The sequence below is a fragment of the Danio rerio genome, chromosome 4 (assembly GCF_049306965.1).
Source record: "Danio rerio strain Tuebingen ecotype United States chromosome 4, GRCz12tu, whole genome shotgun sequence".
Taxonomy (NCBI): domain Eukaryota; kingdom Metazoa; phylum Chordata; class Actinopteri; order Cypriniformes; family Danionidae; genus Danio; species Danio rerio.
The window spans coordinates 31,642,061-31,664,773 of record NC_133179.1 but is presented as its reverse complement, the minus strand read 5'-3'; the positions used below and the strand labels follow the sequence as shown (position 1 = coordinate 31,664,773).

Here is a 22,713-nt window from a genome sequence, read left to right as displayed (position 1 = left end):
ATAACCTCAGGGGGTGACTTTGGGAGAGCACAACGGGAAGATGAGACGCTCAAACACTGCTGGCCTCAAGTGAGAATTATCGTTGGTAATGAGCGATTTCCCAGCCCTCACCCCCTCCCACATTTTATTGTGCAAAATGGTCTGCTGTACTGTGTCGCAGAGAGGCAGGGGGAAAAGAAGACACTACTGGTCGTTCCGAGGACCAAGAGGGAGACGGTTCTAGAGCTGGCACATACCCACCCTATGGCTGGACATCTGGAGCTGCCAATACAGTAAAGAGAATCCGCGATCATTTCCACTGGCCCGGTCTGGACGGAGAGGTGAAGAGGTATTGTCAGGCATGCGACATCTACCAAAGAACGTCTCCCCAACGACCACCCCCCAGCTCTCTAATACCCTTACCCATCATTGATGTGCCCTTCACACGCATCGGTATGGACTTGATAGGGCCTTTGCCGAAGTCGGCCCGGGGACTTGAACACATCCTTGTCATCCTCGATTATGCTACCAGATACCCAGAAGTGATTCCACTGAGGAAAGCCACGACATTGGCGATCGCAATTATATAATAGTTATTATATAACCGGCCCGCCCAACCCAGGGAGTTCCACCCATGAGACAAGGTGATGATCCTGATTCCCACCACAACCTCGAAGTTCCTCGCATCCTGGAAGGGACCATATACAGTGGTGGTAAAGGGTAGGGCCGGTAAACTATCGAATCCGTCATCTGGGACGAAGACTGGAAGAACAGCTATACCACATCAATTTGATGAAGAAGTGGGTTGCAGCGCCAGGCCACCTAGTCGCCTTCGCTGAAGAATGTTCCCCCATAGTGCACATACGTGAGCAACTCTCACCGAACCAGAAGGCGGAGCTGCAAGCCTTGGTTGGTCAGTTCAAGGATGTGTTCTCGGAGAAACATCATCATCACTCCACCTGGCACCATCGTCCAGCAAAGGCCTTATCGAGTACCAGAGGCTTGCCGGCTGACTATCAACGAGGAGATCCAGAGGATGAGACAGTTAGGAATCATTGAGCCATCCCGTAGCCCGTGGTCCAGCCCAGTAGTGATGGTCCCCAAACCCGATGGCACCCTCCGTTTCTGCAACAACTTCAGGGGCCTCGTGTACGAATACTTGAGTGGAAATCATACTAAAACATTGCGTACGCACAAAGCTGTAAATCTCAAGCATATTCTGTTTGTACATCTGAATGAACGTGAAACTGAGCGCAACATGCATGAGCACAAAAACTCCGCCCCTGTATGAATATGCTAATAACTCTACTTTGGCAAAACCCAAAGAAAAAGCAATGGCAAAATCAAGAAAAAAGAGAAACTTTAAACAGAATGTGAATCAAAGGTGCTGCTTTCGGAGGTAGAACAGAGAAAAGCTCGCTAAACCCAAGGCAACATGTTTCGATACGTTCAAGCATGAACTCGGTTCGAATCTAGCGGCTGATTAACTTAACTGGGGCTAGCCGAAGCTAAATACCTCGGGTTCCACATTGGAAGAGGTCTCATACAGCCACAACAGAACAAGGTCAAAGCACTTGTTAGAAATTTATTACTTTTTAATTGTAGCTCTTTTATTTCTTTCTATGAATGTAGCTGTGTTATGCCCATGTATGTTATATAGTTGTGTCATGTTTATGTATGTAATTTAGCTGTGTCATGTTCATGTATGTACGTCAAGAGGGGCCAGGGTCTGTGGTGCCAAGGCCAGATAATACAGAACGTAAAGGACCACACCCGGCCAATTCCTAGAACACCAGTTGTTTACACATGTGTATAAAAGTGGTTGGAAGGAAAGAGTTGTTGTTGAAGATGGCCTTAACATACGTGAGGGACACCTCCAACCCGGAGCTCTGTATCTATTGAATTATTCAATTGTATTCATTAAATGGCTAATACTTTTGCATTGAAGAAAACCTCTCCTGACTCTCATTGAACACGCAGGGAAATGGCTAATGCCATTAAGAAATCCTAACAATTGGTGACCTCCGACGTGGAGGGGGAGAGAACATTAATCTGTCGTGTTGCATTGACATCAAGGCATGCCAAAACATAAGGTAAGCAGAAAACCTGTTTTTATTCGAATTTCTGCTATTGGCTACCACTAAATTGATTGATGTCATGTGATATGTAGGATTGACGTAGTTAAAATTTTAAAGCAGTTGAATAATTCGATGATTTTTAAATGTATATAGTATTAAGTGTTGAGCAGAAGTATTGTTGTCAGACTGAAAGTGTAGAGAGGAAGACTTTGTGTAAGAGGAAGACTTTGTGTAAGAGGAAGACTTGTGTAGAGCAGACAGTAGAGACTGTAGCTGCGGCATGGAAAAGAACATATAGTAGGTCCGTCATAAAATTCACTAAGTGAATCAGAACATAGGTTCATACACTTTGACTGTTTTTACTTATTCGATGGAATGAAAAATCAGATAAAGATTATGATCATACATTGATTTGAAAAGGATGCAACATAATGGCATAATATTCAAGTGAATAGTTATATGAGCAGAGACTTGTGTTGACTGTGCACGGTCCGTGACGACTGGCCGAGAAAAATAGGACTATAAAGGAGTGGAATTCCGATAAAATCACTGACAAGAGGTTTTAAACTTTTCCGGGGGCAGATCCCGACATTTTAGTAGGTCCTAGTGTCGAAGATAGGATTAGGGAAAGATTGTAAAAAAAAGTAGGGGAAAGTTAGTTCGCTGATGAGATTGTGACTGTGTATGAAAATACATGGAATAAGTCAATTGCGTGAAGGCGAATGTAAATAGAGGAACGAGAATTGAGAAGTCTGGAGGGCGCGCATTTTTATTTTGGTCGATCATTTTTGTAAGTAACAGCTTAAATGAGTTATCATATGCATATTTAGTGGGTCATAAATACACATTTTATATTGAATTAAATGTAATTTAAAACTCAGATTTCAGTATTTTTTAAAGCCTAAAAAGACTACTACTGTGGGTGAATTTGATCAAGAATGTGAGTAGTATGGAAAAAGACAAAAACAGAATTGTAATTACAGTGTCACAACGTAGGAAATTAATTACTGAGGTTGGGAAAAATAAAAAAAAATAAAAAAAAGTCTGCCTGAGGTGGGGGTAAGAATCTTTCTATTTACAGAATAGAGTCTGTGAAATGGCAAACAGAGGCAGAATAGCATAAAAGAGAATATCAAACTATTAGATCAGATAATGATGATAAGACTAATAATAATATAATAATAATACGAATATGATGATGATAAGACTAATAATAATAATACTAATAATGGGTACAATATAGGTTATTAAATAAATATATATTGTAAAGCAGTGTAATAAGATAAGTGAAATAAAGAAATGCCGAAAGTAAGAGTAAGATATACTCAATATCGTTATATTAGTTGAAATGGAATGTGAAGCCATATGAATGAATATAGTAATAAAGAAATAAATTTATCAAATAAATAAATATGATTAAACAATAGATAAGTTAGTACATTGATTAAAATATACATGTATAATAGAAAATTATATAGAAAAAATTACAATGTAAAGACCAGCTAGTAAATAACTATTAGAATATATGAAAAGATATGGGGAAAGAATGAAGAAAATAACTTGGAGCTAAAGAAAAATAAGCCATTAAACAGCAAATAGTTTAAATAGATAAATAACTTATTAGTGTATGTATAAATTATTGCTAGTAAACTTGGCTGAGTGAATGTGTAAAAATGGAGAGAGAATTTGACAAAGTGTTTGAGGAGGATGAGACTTTATTTTGAAACAAAATTAAAAGTGCAGTGAGATGATGTAATTAATCAATTAATGAGTGAGACAGAGATCAATAAAAAGCATGAACTAAAAAGAAATTAGAGAAAGTCAGTATAATGTAAAATGTGCAAATGGCTGGGAAGGTGATCCAAGAGTGAAATTGGCTAAAGTTCTGAGAAATAAAGTCCAGTCTCATAAACAACTTAAAGAACATAGGCAAAATAACTTCAGGGCTATTGGGGTGCCAGAAAAAATATATAAATAAATTAATAAATTAATTAAAATAATTTTAAATAAATAAATAAATAAAACTGAAGAAAGAATGACTAACTTCTTACTGTGCCACAATCTTCCTTTAGCAGATGAGGGGCACGCCCAAGAGAAAGAGCAGAAAATGAGAAGTGAGCACTCAGACAGTCAGAGCAGGAGTGAGAAGAAAAATAAAGGCACTGAAGGCAGTGTGGGGGGTGTGTACCCTATGATAAAAGCCACTCCTTCTGCTCCTATACAAGACTTTAGGGTGACAGACAGTCAGAAACAGTGGATGAATCAGAAGTTGGGTTCAGCACAAGAATCAATGCAGAAAGTAAGGGAAGCATTAACACAAGAATTAGTAAGTGATAATACAAGATCTAATGTGAACAAATGGAGGCTTAGGGTAGAAGATATTGAGGGAGAAAAAAAGGAACACAAACAGGAAGAGGAAACATTGAATGACACTAATTTCCCTATATCCTCTAATAGTGAAAAATGGTAGAGACGAATACCAGCCATGGTGCTTAACTGATATGCATGCTATTATGGAAAGAATTACCACATGTCACCAAAGGGGGAGACAATTGGCTAGCTAGAATAATCTCGCTAACCCAAGGCCACAGATTAGGATTTTTCAAGGTATTCCGCGGTTTGGAAAAATCAAAGTTTTAAAAACCGCCAAAAAGTTTGGTAATACCGTTCCTCAGGTACGAGTAAGATTATAATTTTTTTTATTTACATTTTTCATTTTTAGTACCTCCAGCAGAAAATATAAAAGATATACAAAGATACTGTATTAAATTAAAAAGAAATCTGTATTTTTGAACCAAATGAAGACAGCAAAAGTCAATAATTCATTTTAATTACATATTCTGACATGTTTACTGCTCAAAAATAGCATAAAACTTTCATTTTTTACCAAGACAAGGGGAATATATTTTGGGGCAGTGAGCACAATACTGTGAAACTGTGATATTTTTGTCCAAGGTTATCATACCGTCAGAATCTCATACTGGCCCATGCCTACCACAGATTGGCAGTGGGGGACTTAAGATATATATTGGGGCAAATAATTTCTAATGGGGAACTGAGACAAATTGAACAGCAAGCTGACACTAATAGATTTTCATCAAGCATTCCTTTTGGCAAACGTAGCAACTGCTTGAGGAGCAGTGATTAGAAGAAAGTTTTCAGCACCAGCTGAGGCCATACGTAATATAAAATTTACCCCTAAGGCAAATGAAAAACCGGCAGCTTATGTGATGTAGTGCAAACAGGAGTGGGAAGCCCAAACTGGGACACATCCTCTTGCTAACCCCATACATAAAGGGGTGTTTAGAGCAGTCATGGCTGAGAGTATGGAAAGCTGCGTCAAAGCAGCTCTAAAAGAAAAGCCAGATATACCAGGAAGTGCTCCTGCCACCTGGGAGAGACATTTGACACATCGTATGAACAGGGCTAAAGACAAAGCTGACGAGAGTCTGAAATCAAGGAAGAAAAAACTATTATTAAAATTATGAACAAAGCTAGATAGGATGTCAATGGTCAGAACTAAAAAAGTCAACAATTGGTGCTGTCACCTAAGCCTGAACAACCCTACATGGCACCCGTGTACAACCCAATACCTTAATGCCAACATTAATTTAGAGGACAGAGTAGGGGAGACATGAGGGTTCAATGGGGTCCCAGGGCTGACAGGGGGCGGGAGCGTTGAGAGGGTTACTTCCTGTGTGGGTTACCCAACCATCAAGCATGTGACTGTCAAAGATGCTACACGTGCAATCAAGGGGAATACAATTCAACTAACTGTCCCCAGAGCCAGAACCAACAAGCCCACAGAGGGGGTATGCAAGGAGGCCGAGGCTTCATGGCATCACACACAGGGCTAGCTCTAAACCCTGGCAGACAGAACCCAGGGCAGGGTGGAACCCTATATCCACTCTAAGGAGGAGAAGGACAGTACTGAGGAAGCACACACAGAGACAGAAGCAGGGCTAGGGAGGAGCCACTGCTATCGATGGATTTTAACGAACACCATCTGAACTTTTTGGTTGACACTCAGGCCACATGCTCAATGTTGGTCACCAAAGACGACCAGGACTTAATTTCACCAAAAAAAAAAAAAAAAATTCCTGTGGAAGTGATGGCTTTCTCTGAGCAATGTGAATGTGAAAGACTGCCTTTAACTGAGCCTATATCAGTGTCTGTGGCTGGACAACAACTGAAACACAGATTTCTGTTATCAGACAGAGCCCTATGGACTTATTGGGCACAGACTTGTGGATAAAAGTGGGTGCATCAATTCTGTGCTGTGCTGATGGTGTCATTGTAAGATTTCCCACAGGCCTCACCAAGAACTGTTCATTAAACACACCTGGCATGGAAGGACAGTGGCTACTGTCATCTGCATAAGAACCTGAGGAAGCTGACAAATACTGGAGCAAACTGTAACCAGATACCCCACAAGGAGAGGGCCAGCTCTCGCTCTATGCCTTATGGAAATCTTGGGTAACCCTTATTGCACCATACATGCCTTTCAGCGACCCAACACACATGACTTTATTCTATAACAGAAACCAAACCAAATGGGATTAAGAAACTTTTTAAAGCAAATTGGAAGACTATTATTGGCAAATTGGGTGAAAGGGAATTTGGGTGGAAAAAAAGGAGTAGTAGGGGCAATTTACTTGGCTACAGAACATAGATAATAGTATATGATGGGTCCAGAAGCAGAACCACATGTCAAATTGACCATACATCCAGAGCACCAAGCTAAGGATTTAGGGCCAATGATAAAAGGATTGTCTAAATGGACAGATTAGGTTGCCACCAAAATACCAAATGTATTTTATCCACCATCAGATAAAACATATCTAATTGATACGTCTACAGTAGATAGCATGATCATGAAACACGTATTGGTCACGAGGTGGCATGGAAAGGGACAGAACAGATCATGAGCTGACAGTACCAATGTTAGACCTTTTACCAAGCCAATTATGGTCCACAGGACCAACAGATGTGTATTTTTGTTCCTTGGCTTCAGACAATTGAATTGACTGAAAATAGGCTGATTTGACAGGCACACTATTCTTACAAGCCACAAGGTGAGACAGTCATTGCAGACACAATAGAAGAATTGATAACAGTAGGTGTGTTAGAGCCATCAAACTCATGACAGAATTTTACTCCAAATTTATCTGTAGAAAAACAAAATACAGGAAACTACAGGATGGCTCATGGAAAAAAAGGTTAACACGATAGTGCAGACAGCCACATTACCAATGCCAAAATCCATACGCTGCACTATAAGCATTGAGTCCAGAACATGAGTGGTTCACCCGTATAGATTTAGCTAATTCATTTTTCTGTTTACCACTGGCACCAAAATTGAGGGACATTTTCATTTACCTTTAGGGGGCAGCAATACAGGTACACAAGGGTACCTCTAAGTTTCATATTGTCTCCAGGGTTGTTCAATCACACCCTGAGAGCTCTACTGAGCGATTGACCTTTGCCAGAGAGAGTGGTGTTGATCCAATATTTGGATGACAATTTACTAGCTGCAAAAACAGATGACACCAGTTTAAATGTGACTAAGCAGGAGTAATTATAAATATTTCAAAGTAAGTAAATCAAAATTACAAGTGTGTAGGCCACAGGTCACATTGATGGGACGAGTAGTGTCTGGACTGGACATGGTAATATCTCCCAACCACCGATCAGCTATTTTGAAGAACAAAAAACGATGACTATAAAAGATATGCTGTCATTTTTGGGCCTGGCTGGGTTCAGTAGACACCTCATACCACAATTCATTGATAGAACAACACCATTAAGACAACTAGTGTAGGAAAAGGGAGCTGGACAGTTGAATGCTACACTAGATTGGACAACAGAAACAGAGAAGCAGTTCAGCAGCCAGTGTAGCTGATTTGGCTAATCTTGAGTATAGGCGTCCTTTCTATTAAGATGTGTCAGAAACAGAAAAGACAGTGGAAAAGTTTTGTTTCAGTAAAAAAAGGAAAAAGATGGTTTTGATGCATCTTAGCTTTTTAATGGACAAGGTAGAACAATGCCAGCTTCCATCTACAAAATTTGCAGCAAAGTTAGAAAAGATAATTCAGAAAACAGCACATCTGATCATGAGACATGAAGTCAAAATGTAGACATCACACTCACAGAAGGCATACGTAACTTCTTTTGCAGTAACAATGTCATCGCTAAGACAGAATAGATTGTTAAAAAGGTTGAGTGCACCAACAAACCTAATTTTCACACATGATGGCATCAACATGGCTGACTATATGGTTGAGAGAGAGAGCCACACAATTGCGAAGAGTTAATCTTGGGGGATAGTAAGCTGAGACCAGATTTAAGAGCAGTGGCACTGACAGGTGAGGTAGAAACTTGCAAACGGATGGGTATTGTTATAGGGATACTGAAGTAGAATTAAAAGCAGGCTATGCAGACAAATAATTGGCACAGACCAAATTAAATTAGGTAAAGGCCTTACCAATTGAATGTATGGGTATTAAATCATCACTGAATAGAACAATGGGTTTTACACCTTTTGAATTGTTGACAGGTCATCAGTATCCAGAACCAGGAGCAGCCTTGACGTGCACTGACAGTGCACCGCTGATGAACAAGCCATATTATGACAAATTAACAGCTTTACTCTCAGATTTTTCTGAACAGATTTTTGTGAAATGCCTGGAGGGGGCCTAAGAAAAAGTTGTCCCTACATCTGAATAGGTGTTGCTGAAGGTATTCAGGTGAAAGTGGGAGGAGCCAAGGTGGTTTGGTCTATAAAGAGTGACAGAGAACATCACACAGACTGAGGTTACAGGTTAAAGGTGATCCATGATAGTAATGGAATGTTTATGTTTCGAACAGATTCACCAAACTGGCAGCTGAGGAGTACAGATGGCGGCCATGAGTAAAATCAAGGCCGAGAGGGGGAGTGCGTAGCAAAGAACAACATAAACAAATGATTGACCCGCTGCCCTCATGCCAAGAGGGGACGTCTGACTAAATAGGGAGTGCAAGCATGTATTGGGGTAGGAGCTAAACACGCAGTAACCTTAATACATGGGAGCAACCTGATAGTAGTGCAGGCCTACGGATGACAACGAGGAAGTGTGCTATCACAAAAGAGGGACAAAGAACAGTGTTCTGTTTGATCACAAAAGAGAAAGTCACTGATTTACCAACAGATGACAATTTGACCAGAACGTTTGAGGTTTTGATTTTCATGTTAATCAATGTCTTGATTCTACCCATAATGCTACAGTTTTTAATTTCATTGTAAAAAGTTTGGACCTTAGATCTCAATGATATTATGGTAGTTTTGAATTTTTCATTGGAGCATTTTTTTTACAGGTTTGGATTTCCTTTTTGATCGTAATCAAATTTCTAAAGCTTGTTTATTTTGATTTGAATTATATTGATAACTAATAATAACTGAATAATATAAATAAATAATCATACCTCTTATGATAAAGTGCATAAGGTAGGAAAATGAAATTGTGAAATAATTGGAAGTTAATGGGAGTGTTTGGCAAAACAAGCCTGAATATAGTGGGCATAATTTTTATGATAAGAAATGATTAGAATGAAGCCATGGAGTAGAGAGACTCCACCACTCAAGAAGAACTAGGGGTGAACAGATTGTTGAGTGAATCCAACAGATAGGGAATTGAGTTAAAAGGGTTTATGGGTGTTTTTTAATATAATGAACGAGCACTATGTAAACAACAAGGTGTAAGCAACCATTTTGGAAAAATGGGTAAAGGATTGTATTTGGCAAATATTTGTAATAATGTTAATTGATTTTTTTTTTTTTCTTTACGTTTAGATTTTGGTTATTTGTGGTTGTGAGCTCCTTTAGAGGAGCTCAAAAGAGGGATTTTGTTAGAAATTTATTACTTTTTAATTGTAGTTCTTTTATTTCTTTCTATGAATGTAGCTGTGTTATGCCCATGTATGTTATATAGTTGTGTCATGTTTATGTATGTAATTTAGCTGTGTCATGTTCATGTATGTACGTCAAGAGGGGCCAGGGTCTGTGGTGCCAAGGCCAGATAATACAGAACGTAAAGGACCACACCCGGCCAATTCCTAGAACACCAGTTGTTTACACATGTGTATAAAAGTGGTTGGAAAGAAAGAGTTGTTGTTGAAGATGGCCTGAACATACGTGAGGGACACCTCCAACCCGGAGCTCTGTATCTATTGAATTATTCAATTGTATTCATTAAATGGCTAATACTTTTGCATTGAAGAAAACCTCTCCTGACTCTCATTGAACACGCAGGGAAATGGCTAATGCCATTAAGAAATCCCAACACACTACAAGAAACTCCACAACCCACCACCAAGACCCAGATACGCAACGGTGGAGAAGAGGCCCTGGCGATCAAGTGGGCAACCCTGGAGCTAAGATACTATCTTCTAGGCAGGAAGTTCACCCTGGTGACTGACCACGCACCACTACAATGGATGGCAACGGCGAAAAACAACAAGGCTCGGGTCAGCAGGTGGTTCCTGTCACTCCAGGATTTCAACTTTGACGTCCAACATTGAGCCGGGGCCTCCCATGGAAACGCTGATGGTCTCTCAAGACTATGGTCAGGATTGGCAGGTCTGTCTTAACATTCACCCCCCCCCCTCTCAATAATCTACCTTTTCTCCACAGATATCCCAGGACCAGGACGACGCTAAGGGGGGTGGGGGGGTAGCGAGTATATCGATGCCACGTAGCCCTGGACCAAGATTCACCCCAGCTGGCACCTTATCAGCACCGGATCGCTCACAGCTGGAGCTCATCAGCCAGAGAGGCATAACAGCCAGCCCCACACAGGAAGAAGATGAGCTTCATTCTCAGATGACTCCCTGTGCTAACGCTTGTGTCTCTCTGTCTCTCCCACAGTAGACTTCAGCTCGTGACGATCCAGCACCCGAACTCTCACTTTCCTTCACCTTCTCCCCGGAGCAACCCGAGCACCATTACTAAGAAGAGCACCGTATTTGCACATCATTCACTTTGTAAATAAAGCACCCTCTGGGGACTTGTTTGTAACTAACGCGACTGTGTATGTGTTTTCCCTCTGCCTTGCTACAATAGGTATATATAAAATATACCTTTTATAGAATATAAAGAATAAGATGCTGAAGGGAGATTTATTTTTTTATTACAGGATCAATTTTCAAACATCATATAGCAATTCTCAATCTCTATGCTCCAAATTTAGATTTTCCTAATTTTATATCCTATATGATCTAATGTTCTCTTACCATTGTAAAGGCTTAGGTTTTCTAATTGGAGACTTTCTTTAATTGTATAATGAACGCTTCCATAGACAGATCTTCATCTGCAAATGTATCAAATCCTAATTCATCAAAGGTGCTCAATATCTTATGTTCTGATTCTGCTTTAATAGATATATTGCATCAATTATATCCTAAAGCGAGATAATTTACATTTTATTCTCATCCTCACAATTCGTATTCCAGGCTTGACTATTTTTTTTCTCCCTAAGCAATTTTTGCGCGCAGTTCAATCTAGTCATATTGACTCTATTGTCTTGTCAGATCATGCAGCAGTACGTTAGGAAATTGATCCTGTACTCAGTGTTCCCAGAACTTCAAATTGGAGATTCAATACATCTCTTTTAAGCAGTGATCCCTTTTTGTGAATTGTGAACAATTGGGGGCTCGTCCAACCGGTAATAAATTGGGTGCACATCCGACCGGTAACAAATTGGCAGCTTGTCTGACTGATAACAATTTGAGAGCTCACTTGACCAGTAATAATTTGGGGACTTGTCCTGAAAACATAACATAAGTCAAACTCTCTCTCTACACTGTCCTCCCCACCAACAGTCGAAAACAGTCAAAATATTTAAGAAAAGAGAGTACTTACCAACCAGTTCACAGATAGACATGTTGGTGTCACAAAAACTTACAAACGCATTGTGAAGAATTTCTTTTATCCTAGTCTTAAATCAGCAGTTGTGAAATTTTGTAAGTCATGTCACATGCCAGTTGGATGGTAAACCCAACCAGAAGATCCCACCTGCACCTCTATGCCCTATACCTGTTATAACTGATCCATTTAAACAGTTGATTATTGACTATGTGGGGCCATTGCCCAAAGCTAAATCTGGGTATCAGTACATTTTGACCATTATGTGTGCTGCCACCCATTTCCCAGAGGCTGTTCCATTACAGACCATGAAAGCAAAGGTTGTGGTAAAAGAGCTAATTAAATTCTGCACCACATTTGGCCTACCAAAAAAGTCCAAAGTGACCAAGGTTCAAATTTCACTTTCAAGATCTTTAAACAGACTCTAAAGGAACTAGGTATAAGCCATCAGACACCCTCTGCCTACCATACTGAGAGTCAAGGTGCCCTGGAGAGGTTTCACCAGACCCTGAAAACCATGCTACGCCGTTACTGTATAGAGACCGGTGAAGACTGGGTTGAAGGTTTACCTTTTCTAATGTTTGCAGTAAGAGAGTCTGTGCAGGAGTCCCTCAGCTTTAGCCCAGCTGAGCTTATGTTTGGCCATACTTTGAGAGGTCCACTAAAACTGTTGAGTGAACAGATGTTGAATCCATGTTCCAATGCTGTGCCCGTTGATGACTATGTGTCCTCTATCCGCGGAAAGCTGCAGAATGCCCAAGCCATTGCAAAACTCTATCTCTCTGTTGCCCAAACAAAAATGAAGTGTCAATATGACAAGAAGGCTGTGAAAAGAGACTTTCCGCCTGGAGATTTGGTCCTAGTCTTACTTCCAGCTCCTGGTTCCATCTTGCATTCCAATTTTGCAGGGCCCTATTTGACTGAGAGAAAGCTACCAACTTTTTTTGTTGCCAGCCCAGACCGAAAAGGTAAGGGCCGTGTGTGTCATATAAACCGACTTTAAGCCTATGTAGACCAAAATCACCTTGAAAAAGCTCAAGATAAGTCTGCTGTCCTTCCGGTTTCCACCACTGCCACTGCTGTTAGAGGCTCAAACTTCTCTTTGGAGAAGTATGATCTTGTGAGTAAAGATGTCTCAGCTACTTGTACTAGACTAAAAAATTCTGTTATAATGCAAAATCTTGCATTATAACGGAAGATGCTGTACCAGTGAAGCACCACCCTTACCGAGTGAATCCCAGAAAGCGAGAAATTATGCAATCTGAAGTAAAGTATATGTCATGATCAAGGCCTGGCTGAACCTAGTCAAAGTCCTTGGAGTTCTCCCTGCCTCCTTGTCCCCAAACCAGATAATACTTTTCGATTTTGCACAGACTATAGAAAAGTTAACAATCTAACTAAACCTGGCTTCTTCCCCCTTCCCAGAATGGAAGACTGTGTAGATTGAGTTAGTTTGGCCAAGTATGTTACAAAGTTAGATTTACTAAAAGGTTACTGGCAGGTGCCACTCAATCAACATGTATCTGAGATTTCTGCATTTAGGAAACAGTCCTCAGCCCATTATTGTGTGCACAGACCATAACCCTTTGGTGTTCCTTTCTCGCATGTCAGGTTCCAACCAACGCTTATTACGATGGGGCCTTACCATCCAAGAGTACAACCTGGAAATTCAGCACAAGAGGGGGTGTGAAAATGTTATGGCTGATGCTCTTTCTGTAGTGTAGTTGTGGGGTGCATTCCTGACCCAGGTACCTTAACCAATGTGATAAGGTAAAACAATGTGCTGCAGTAACGCGCTGCTACAAAAGAGCAGTGTGCCTCAACCCAAGGAGAGGTTCACTTCTCCCCTGCTCTAGACTTGTGGTTGTTACATACTTGTTACATACTTTGTGGGTATTAATCCTGCTGTATATTGAGAAGTTTTATTAAGCTATTGGGTTCAATTAACCTTCTGTCTTTGAAGAAACTTTTGTTGTGGAACTTTACAGGCAGTGCTTTCTAAGTTGTATGATTTACATATACTTTTTTGTGTGGTATTTAAAAGGTAATTGTAATTTTTCTTTGTCTTGACATTTTTGTTTACAAAATGAAGCTGTAGGGAGAGGGTGACAATTTTATTTTATACTTGTTTGACTGTGTTTATTCACAGTTAGGGAGTTGAGGAAAGCCTTTGTGTTTCATTTCTTTTCTTTAACCTGAACTAGGTTATTTAGTACTCCTCCTAAGCTAGATCTGTTTTGTTTGTTGTTTTGGTTAATCATCTCCTGAAGACTTATGCTTCATTTATTGTTTATTGAATGAGAACCGAAGAATAAAAGATTTAAGTTTACTCTTGTGGTTTTTTCACATTTCTGTGGCAAGATTGGTTTCCTCACCTTTTGTTTACCTAATCTATACACAATTCATTAAGTTGGTCTTCTTTTTCTCAAATTCTAAATTTTAATTTTCTTTGTTATTTTCCTTCCCCAACCTGTGACAAAAAGGGGAAGGAACAGCTATTGGTGAGATGGTCACGTGGAAGAGGAAAACGAGAGGTCGAAGGGCGGGGCTACTTCTATCACATCACCGGGCCCAGTTTGCACACCTTCCAGAAACGCAGTTGCCACCGTTTAAGATGGGTGACGACATGGAGAACTAACTACGGCGATTTGAAAGTCTGGCGCAGACATGGCAGTGGCCCAAGGAGCAATGGAGCTGTCAGCTGGTACCACTATTAACCGGTCGAGCGCTGAAGGCTTATCTGGCAATGGATGAGGTCAGAGCTGATAATTACTTGCAATTAAAAGACTCTCTGTTGCAGAAATTCAATGTGTCGGCGGAAAGCTATCGACAGCGCTTTAGAGCAGCATCAACGCCAGAAGGAGAGTCTCCGACAGAATTGTATTGTTGCCTGAAACATCTATATCACTGCTGGATTCGACCAGACATCCATTCGGTGGAGGAAATCGTTGAGCAGATTATTCTGGTGCAACTACTAAGGGTCATGAAACCGGAAGCCAGGATCTGGGTGAAACAACATGAACCAAACACAGGCTGGCAGCAGCATGGTTAGCCCGGCAGTACGCTAATGCTCAATGCTCCGGTCTGCGCACGCAACCTGAAAGAGGTAGTACATGACACATTTATCACAATACTGATAACCGACATACACAGAAACTTGAGACTGATCTGACACCTACATTGATCTGTTAAGCATGTCGTCAATATGGACACAAAGCCTCAGTTTGCCCAGCAAGAAAACCTAAGCTGATGGGTATGTGCTACGTACCATGCGAGGGTGATGCTAACAGTGATTGTTTAATGTCTCAGAGTGTTGATATGTTGAATGTTTTGGTGAACGGTCGTGAACTTAAAGCATTGCTAGTCACAGAAATTTTAATTTCTCTGATTAAATCATGCCATGTAAACAATATTGACTACGCAAATACCACAGATGTATGCTGCATTCATGGGCATGGGGGTATCAAACTGAACTGTGTGGGACTAAATTAAACTGAACATGTGTTAACTGTTGTGACACGTGCTCAAGCTAAGACCGGTTTGCTACCGTTGCCAGACTTAGATGATAGTCTACTGCAAGGTGCAACCAAGGGTGAAAGAAAAACCAGAAAACAGAAAAGACTGTTAAAAAACTGGGTGCGCCAGTTATCAAAGCACAGTTAGACGGTTTAGAAGCTAAGAATTGGCAAATACCAGAAAACATTTCTGAGCTGCAAAAGAATGATAAGTCTTTAGAAAAACTGTTTAAAAGAGCTAAGAACCCAAACAATGCTACTGTGAATGATGAAAATTTTGTTATCATTGATGATGTTTTGTATGTGCAGGTAAAAGAGGTTAAACGTTTGGTTGTATCCATGTCTGTCCGTTTAACAGTGTTACACCTAGCACACACACTACCATGGGCAGGACATCTAGCATTTCAGAAAACATATGCACGCATCAGTACACATTTCTTTTGGCCAGCCATGTACACTGACTGCCAGACATATTGCAACACATTCAGCACAGGTCAGACTACCAGTGCAGTGCGCCACAGAGACAAAGCACCATTGCAGAAACTTCCCATTGTTTCAACCTCCTTCTGCCGCAAAGCTATGGATATAGTAGGGCCACCTGAAAGAAGTAGTGCCGGACATCGCTACATCCTAGTCGTTTGCGACTACGTCACTCGTTACCCTGAAGCTTTCCCACTCCACACAGTGACCACATCAAAAGTTGTTCAAGCTCTTACTGAACTGTTTTCTAGGGTTGAAATCCCGGATGAGATCATCACAGACCAGGGAACAAACTTTATGTCACGGATAATGAAAGAGTTTCACCAGCAGCTAGGCATCAAAGCTCTGAAAACAACACCTTACCACCCGCAGACTGATGGATTGGTCGAACGTTTCAATGGGACATTAAAGAGTATGTTGAGGAAGTTTGTTTGAGACACAGGTAAAGACTGGAACAAGTGAATGCCATTTTTACTGTTTGCTTATAGAGAAATGCCACAGGCATCCACCGGATTCGTACCATTTGAGCTGCTGTATGGCTGGCCAGTCCAGGGACCTCTGGACATCCTTAAAAAGGCATGGACGAAATCTCCAACAGCAGCAGAGGACAGCAGCATTGTGACAAAAAAAGGTCACTGTACATTTATCTGCACTGGACTGTTTTCATTATCCTTGTATATAAACCTTTTTTTACACTTCTGGGATAAGGTAATCATTTTTGAGAACTCTTTGGTGGTTTATAAGATAAGCAATAGGAAAAATCTTGAAAAGAAGATAACCAAAAACATAAGCAATTTCCTACAGTTTCAAAATTAAAAGCACTGGTGGATGCAAGAACTAAATTAAATATGGATCATACCTCGCATATTCAGAAGCTTCTGCTTTTTTTTTTTTTTTACAAAAATATTATGAATTTGTCAATAAATCCAGTCAGTTGCTAGCATACCAATTAAAGACTCAAAATAATGACAGGTCAATAATATGATACGGAATATATATGGTGTCACTTCAACGGACCCTCTAGTTACAAATAGTACTTTTAAGGTATTTTATAAATTGTTATATAGCTCTGAATCAAAAGCGTCAGACTCTGACATTGTCACCTGTTTAAGTAATATTACATTACCTTTATGCTCTGAGGAAGATCGACCTATCCTAAATGCCCCGTTTTCTATACAGTAGGTTTGGGTGGCAATTCAGTCAATGCCGAACGAGAAGTGCCCTGTTCCAGATGGTTTCCCATTGTAGTTTTTCAAAACGTTCTGGCCTAACATTCATTACATTTTTATGCCTATGATCAATAATATCTACAAAGGTAAAATCCATTCATCATGGAAACATGATTCAATCAGTTTACTTCTTAAAAAAGATAAAAACCCTATAGATTGCTCATCATATAGGCCCATCAGTCTCCTTAATGTAGACAATAAGATAATGGCAAAAGTTTTGGCTCGCAGATTGGAATCTATCCTTCCTAAGGTTATAAATAGCAGACTTTGTGAAATCCAGGCATGGATTGGATAATGTACGTCTCCACATTATTTTCATACACAGAAAAAGACATTAATGATATTATCTCTGGAAGCCAAAAAGGATTTTTACTGTGTAGAGTGGCCTTTCTTGTTTTTAGCTTTGAAAAAATTTGGACTAAGTTCTAATTTTATTAATGTTATTAAGTATCTCTATGCAGATTCTGTTGCCTCGGTCAATACAAATGGTTTGACTTCTTAAGGATTTCCAGTACGCATAGGTTGCAGACAGGGTTGTCCCCTATCACCCTTGTAGTTCACATTATTTATTGAACCTCTAGCAGAGTCTATCGGGACCAATGCTGATATATCTAGAATTGTGATTAAAGGGAAAAAAAACATATCATCTCCCTGTATGCAGATGACATCCTCTTATATTTAGAGAATTTACATACCTCTACTCCTGCAGGTCTTGTTTTCATTAGCTTTGTTCAGCACTGTGTCAGGTTATAAAGTTAACATCGAAAAGTCTGTTTTTTATGTCCTTTAACTATTTCCAGAACCCTCCTGTGCAATTTCCCTTTGAGGTCTCTAAAAAGCCTTTAAATACATTTTTCTCACTCCTGATTTGAATAATTTGTTTGAAGAATTTTTTTTCCCTTATTTAAATAAAATGAAAAAGACTTCAAGAAGGGTACTCCTTTGCCAACTTCCCTTCTCAGAAGAGTTAATGTCATAAAAATGAACATACTTCCTTGATTAAATTACCTTTTTCAAAATCTTCCATGCTATTTAGCTTCATTATTTTTAAAAATATTGAATTCTTGCATATATATGTATATTTGGAATAATAGGCAACAGAGAGTCAGTCTTTCTAAACTTTGTAAACCAAAAGATATTGGGGTCTCTCCTTACCTAATCTCCAGCTTTATTATTGGGCTGCCCAACTCCAAAGCATAACAAGCTGGGTTGCAAATAGGCAGGACGCTCTGTGGATTGACTTTGAATCTTTATTTTTCCATTGTAAGAAAAATGATGACGAAGAAAATCTCATTGAAGATGTTTATTCAGCATAGCAGTCTCAAAATACATGGCAGTACATTGGGACCTTTATACTGTTATTGATGTTGCCTTTAGATGTTAATGAAGTTGCTCCTTGGCTGTTGATCCAGCTGTTCTCTCTATGCTATCATGTTAATGCAGTTTCAACACCATTGATGAGATGGTTCTCTGTGCACCACACCCATCCCCATTCTACAATTGTTACCATTTGGTCAAGATGTAGTCACCTCAAACGATGCAGAGACAAGACCCTGTTGATTTCACTTTTCTCTCATAAGTCAGCCCTTTTGGGAAATGAGCATCAATTCACCATTTAGAGTGGAAGTTGGGTCGAGGCAGACTCATTTCTTACACCATCCAAGAAGACAAAATTCCCTGGGGTTTATTAAAAGTATAAATCATGTAATCTGTCTTACTGACAATGTAATTGTAAATAATACATTACTGGTTTGGAATGATGTGAAAAAACATTAGGATATCCCCTAAATTATATACATCTGTTCCCGTTGCTGTCAGTAAGTTTTTTAAAGGGATTATTTCTAAATTCTATGCCTTATTAGTTTACTCTGATTCCTTAGTTTATGATTCCTTGAAACCACTATGGGAATGGGACCTAGGAGTTCTGTTTGACCCCGAAGATTGGTCCAAGATCTGTGATAGTATCTTTCCAAAATGTTCCTTAATTTTCATACATGAAAAAAATTGAAAAAGTTTTTTCACAGAATCTATTTTACACCTGTTCGTCTGCACAAAATGTTTCATGCTTGTTCCGATATTTGTATTAAGTGCAAAACTTGTAAGGGGACATTTTTTCATGTATTATGGTCTTGTGTTTACATCCAACCATTTTGGAGAGGGGTTCATTCTGCAATCCAAGAGATAATTGCAAGTGTTTTGTTTTCTCCCCCATCACTTTTTTTGTTGAATGACATTCCAGAAGACCTTTTTGACTCAGAGCTCAAACCTTTGTTTACAACTCTTACATTTCTGGCTAAGAAATGTATATTATCAAAATGGTCTACTTCTCAAACTCCAACTATATCATGTGTTTTGCCAGGACCCATTATAAGGGTGCACTTGCCTTTTGGCTGTGCCACAGTCGTTAACAACCAGCCTTTCTTGAACGCTAATCAAGGTTTGATTGCTGGCTGAAAGTCTTCTGAACAATTCTGCATTATTGAAAGTGATGGGATTTTTTACACATTTGAATTGACTTGATGCAAATGCATCTAGGCTTTATGTGCCCTGCAGCAGGAAGGAATTAGGAGACCATTTGACAAGCTATACCAATTCCAGGTGCAAAACCATTAAACAGCGGGAGCACTCTCATGCAAACTCACGCCCTCTAGTGTTTACTGTGTGTATGCTGCTGTTTGGATGCAAGTGGTAGAAGTGCATGATGGACAAAACCATAATATAAAAATAAAAACAGGGACAACACTGGCCAAATGAGAAACAGTTATTCTAAAACAGAATTACGATTGCTTCTCTTTCCAAACATTACTAGGTTGCAATTAAAAATTGAATAGAATAGGAGTACAAAAAGAACAGAATCTTGGTGGGCAGAGGTGACTAAGTCAGCAAACATCTACCCCAACTTGATAGCACTTTCTACTTTGCTTAAAAGAAAGATGCTAAAGTTAGAGTTGATGTCAACTGCTTTTCTATCACAAGGGCAAAGAAATTAAAAATGAGGAAGATGCAAAGGAGTGTCCCCATGTTACTCCAACTTGTTGGAATATCAAGACGAGAAGATGTAAAATTAGCAAAGAACAAAAAGGTAATAGTAAACAATGCAATTCCATACAAAATGGGTTCAGTCTTGCTTGTTGTTCTTGTCCTTATTAAAACTACCCCAAAGAGAAGCACTTATGAACAAAGGACAAATCAATGCTCCTGTTTGAAGTGATCTTAATGTGTTTTAGATGCAGATGTCACTGTAAATTCCAAAAGATAACACTCTCTTGTAGCACAGGTCACTTGAAACTACCCCAACAAATAGCACTTACCAAATACAGCATCAAAGTCAGTGCTTTTGTGAGGGTACCGATAGAGACAATGGTGGCAGACTAAAATCTTGTCAGTTTAAAGTCTTCACCAGCAAAGGAAAATCCAGGATTTAAAATTGGATAGAAGAGGAGTACAAATGGAACAGAATCATGGTGGACAGAGGTGACTTAGTCAGCAAACATCTACCCCAACTTGATAGCACTTTCTACTCTGCTTAAAAGAAAGATGCTAAAGTTAGAGTTGACGTCAACTGGTTTTCTATCACAAGGGCAAAGAAATTAAAAATTAGGCAGATGCAAAGGAGTGTCCCCATGTTACTCCAACTTGTTGGAATATCAAGACGAGAAGATGTAAAATTAGCAAAGAACAAAAAGGTAATAGTAAACAATGCAATTCCATACAAAATGGGTTCAGTCTTGCTTGTTGTACGTGTCCTTATTAAAACTACCCCAAAGAGAAGCACTTATGAACAAAGGACAAATCAATGCTCCTGTTTGAAGTGATCTTAATGTGCTTTAGATTGAAATTTAATAAGCAAGGCATGCAGATGCCACTCTGAATTCCAAAAGACAACATTCTCTTGTAGCACAGGTCACTTGAAACTACCCCAACAAATAGCACTTACCAATTACAGCATCCAAGTCAGTGCCTTTGTGAGGGTACCGATAGTGACAATAGTAGCAGATTAAAACCTTGTCCGTTCATAGTCTTAAGCAGCAAGAGAAATCATTGGCAAGCAGTGCCACACGCATCTTGTTGTCTGCTGTTAGAAAGAGCAGATATGAGACATGAACTTTGCCAGGACCCATTATAAGGGTGCACTTGCCTTATGATTTTGCCACAGTCGTTAACACTCAGCCTTTCTTGAACGCTAATCAAGTTTTGATTGCTGGCTGAAAGTCTTCAGAACAACTCTGCATTGTTGAAAGTGATGGGATTTTTCACACATTTGAATTGACTTGATGCAAATGCATCTAGGCTTTATGTGTCCTGCAGCAGGAAGGAATTAGGAGACCATTTGACAAGCTATACCAATTCCAGGTGCAAAACCAGTAAACAACGGGAGCACTCTCATGCAAACTCACACCCTCTAGTGTTTACTGTGTGTATGCTGCTGTTTGGATGCAAGTGGTAGAAGTGCATGATGGATAAAACCATAATATAAAAATAAAAACAGGGACAACACTGGCCAAATGAGAAACAGTTATTCTAAAACAGAATTACGATTGCTTCTCTTTCCAAACATTACTAGGTTGCAATAAAAAGTGAATAGAATAGGAGTACAAAAAGAACAGAATCTTGGTGGGCAGAGGTGACTAAGTCAGCAAACATCTACCCCAACTTGATAGCACTTTCTACTTTGCTTAAAAGAAAGATGCTAAAGTTAGAGTTGACCTCAACTGGTTTCTATCAATTAAAAATGAGGCAGATGCAAAGGAGTGTCCCCATGTTACTCCAACTTGTTGGAATATCAAGACGAGAAGATGTAAAATTAGCAAAGAACAAAAAGGTAATAGTAAACAATGCAATTCCATACAAAATGGGTTCAGTCTTGCTTGTTGTTCTTGTCCTTATTAAAACTACCCCAAAGAGAAGCACTTATGAACAAAGGACAAATCAATGCTCCTGTTTGAAGTGATCTTAATGTGTTTTAGATGCAGATGTCACTGTAAATTCCAAAAGACAACACTCTCTTGTAGCACATGTCACTTGAAACTACCCCAACAAATAGCACTTACCAAATACAGCATCAAAGTCAGTGCTTTTGTGAGGGTACCGATAGAGACAATGGTGGCAGACTAAAATCTTGTCTGTTTAAAGTCTTAACCAACAAAGGAAAATCCAGGATTTAAAATTGGATAGAAGAGGAGTACAAATGGAACAGAATCTTGGTGGGCAGAGGTGACTAAGTCAGCAAACATCTACCCCAACTTGATAGCACTTTCTACTTTGCTTAAAAGAAAGATGCTAAAGTTAGAGTTGATGTCAACTGCTTTTCTATCACAAGGGCAAAGAAATTAAAAATGAGGAAGATGAAAAGGAGTGTCCCCATGTTACTCCAACTTGTTGGAATATCAAGACGAGAAGATGTAAAATTAGCAAAGAACAAAAAGGTAATAGTAAACAATGCAATTCCTTACAAAATGGGTTCAGTCTTGCTTGTTGTTCTTGTCCTTATTAAAACTACCCCAAAGAGAAGCACTTATGAACAAAGGACAAAT

At 39.5% G+C, this 22,713-nt stretch overlaps 1 long non-coding RNA gene and 1 other non-coding gene across 2 annotated transcripts; one reads left to right on the top strand and one right to left on the bottom strand.

The window, feature by feature from the left end:
* The first annotated feature begins 1,820 nt into the window (after window positions 1-1,820).
* Window positions 1,821-10,316, top strand: LOC108183423 (uncharacterized). Its single transcript, XR_012402347.1, has 2 exons — window positions 1,821-2,072; window positions 8,925-10,316. It is a non-coding gene; the product is annotated as an uncharacterized lncRNA (long non-coding RNA).
* Window positions 10,317-20,663: 10,347 nt separating this feature from the next.
* Window positions 20,664-20,744, bottom strand: dre-mir-430b-8 (microRNA 430b-8). Its single transcript, NR_034259.1, has one exon. It is a non-coding gene; the product is annotated as a microRNA 430b-8 (primary transcript).
* Window positions 20,745-22,713: the final 1,969 nt, after the last annotated feature.